Source organism: Cucumis melo, unplaced genomic scaffold, assembly GCF_025177605.1.
Source record: "Cucumis melo cultivar AY unplaced genomic scaffold, USDA_Cmelo_AY_1.0 utg000475l, whole genome shotgun sequence".
NCBI lineage: Eukaryota > Viridiplantae > Streptophyta > Magnoliopsida > Cucurbitales > Cucurbitaceae > Cucumis > Cucumis melo.
The window spans coordinates 99-2,500 of NW_026124011.1; the positions used below are offsets into that span (position 1 = coordinate 99).

The 2,402-nt window shown below is 30.1% G+C and overlaps 1 non-coding gene across 1 annotated transcript; it reads right to left on the reverse strand.

Moving 5' to 3' along the window:
• Positions 1-1,737: 1,737 nt before the first annotated feature.
• TRNAC-GCA (transfer RNA cysteine (anticodon GCA)) lies at positions 1,738-1,809 on the reverse strand. The gene has a single exon. It is a non-coding gene; the product is annotated as a tRNA-Cys (tRNA).
• Between the last annotated feature and the right edge of the window lie 593 nt (positions 1,810-2,402).

Sequence of the window (2,402 nt, forward strand, 5' to 3'; positions counted from 1 at the left end):
CCGATAGTATGGTAGAAAGAAATATATGAATCCTTCTACCATACTATCTATTATTGTTATTGAAGTGTATAAATATAAAATTGTACTCTATAAAAATAGAGGTTGAATATCGATCAATTTGAATATAGATGAATATACAATATATATCTTTCTATTTATATATAGATATCATATCAATTACATATATGTAATATTAATCTAATATACATAGTGGCCCAATTCTATTTCTTTGCTTCATAATTCATGTTGATTAGAATGAATCTGAAATCAAATAATCGAAAGGCCACTAATTTTTTTTTAGCATTCGAAAGAAGTAATTGATTGAGCAGTTGACAGATGATCCAGGAGTTCGGTTCCATGGGAACTTTTTATCTTCGGATTTCGAAAAGAATTAGCAAACCCCATTTTTATTTAACGTTTGAAGCATGATATGAAATGAGTTCCCTAAAACAAGAAAAAATCCTATTTTGAAAATAACTAAAATACTAATAATAATAAATAAAAGAAGTGGTAAGCACGTAATATGTGGGTGGCTACCCCGAGGTACTATCTTATTATGAGGTAGTATATTATTATGCGTAGTATCTCATTGGACAACCACTATGTCTATGTTCTTTCGTGTTGAAAGTATGGATCCACTTAAAAACTTATAATCCGAACTCTTTTTTTTTTTACTTTTCAAAATAAAAGAAAAAAAGTTTTGCAGAACGATCTATAAAATAAACCAAAAACAATACAGTTTTATTTTTCAATTAGTAGTACTTCTAGAGTCCACTTCTTCCCCATACTACGAGGGAAAGAGAAAATGTAAAGACTACCATTAAAGCAGCCCAAGCGAGACTTACCATATCCATGTGAATTATGTCCCCTATCTCTATGAATATAAAAGAATTATTCCATTATTGCTCACTAATAATTATTATTCACTAATAATAGTGGAATCACTAGCGCATAGTCAAAAAGAGATTCGGGCACAACACCATTGATGAAACAATACAAAAAATCGAATTATCCCAAGTTATTATATGATTTCTAGTATAATCGAAAAAATTCAGTACAAATAAATAAAAGAGGCAGAAAAACTCTTGGAAGTATCAAAAGAATGTTAGTAACATGTAGGAATAATAAGACCTAGTCTTTCTTTTGTTGTCCTGCATTTCATTACATTAAGTAAAAAGTCTCAAAATAGAGAATCAAGATAGTATCTATCACATAACCCTACTATTATTCCTTTCTCATTTGATCTAATCTTTACTGTCCCCCCGATTGTTTCATAGAGACAATCGGAAGATGGGATGGCCTATTACATGCGTGGTTAGAGCTTATCGAAAAGAAATAAGTTCTTTTTTTAAGATTAAAATAAAAAAAAAAGCCAATTATTCATTCAATATAATATTGATTGAATGCTCGAGTACTCAGATACTTTCATGAGTCCGTATATCAAGTATCTTCCTCCTTTCCGTAAGGAAAAATGAAATTATATTCCCTAATTCAAGACCCAATGAGTAGACACTACATTAGTAGTCGAAGGGCTATCATCTCAAGATTTAACGATTATTTTTCATTACTCTACTAAATTCTGGAAACGAAACCTATACGCAAGGATTTATAACATTTTAGAGAACCCCAACGATGCTTAGAATCAAGCAAATCTAAAGATGCTTTTCTTCTAAAAAAAATGATAAAGTTATATCAGCAAAACAGAAGAGGGTATTTTGATTCTTTTGTTTGTTGCTGAGGCGACACCCGGATTTGAACTGGGGAAAAAGGGATTTGCAGTCCCCCGCCTTACCGCTCGGCCATGCCGCCAAAACGATACAAAATATTGGATTGGCTCTATCTCTTAGATAGATAGTATCTTACAACACACAATATCTAAAACGAAAAACCGCAAAACTTTGCTTTTTCTATTGAAAAAAAAATGTGGATTTTCATTCACAAAAGCAAAAAATCAGGACAAATGGGAACCGTTAACTTTAACTATTGACTGTGAATTCATAAATGATTCTTGGATTGAAATTGCAAATTCGGTTTCCCTAATGATATAAGAAAACAATCCAAAAATGGATACCTTACCTAAATAAATAAAAATTGATAGATAACTAATCATTACTAATCCATCCGTATTGATTCGTTTCCATAACCATAAAAAAATCCTTATTAATGACAATTTTAATAGCGATTATGAGTATATGTAAACCCCAGAACATAAACGATTACTATTATCTAAATCTAATATCTTATATATATATAAGATGTTTATAGGAAATGTTCGGAATTCTGTTTTTAGAATTTTTTTTTCATTATCATTAAATAGAAAATATAAATTTTTGATAGAGTACGACATGTGATGTTCCCCATAGAACTGTAATAAAGGAGGCGATATATATAACTAACTATAT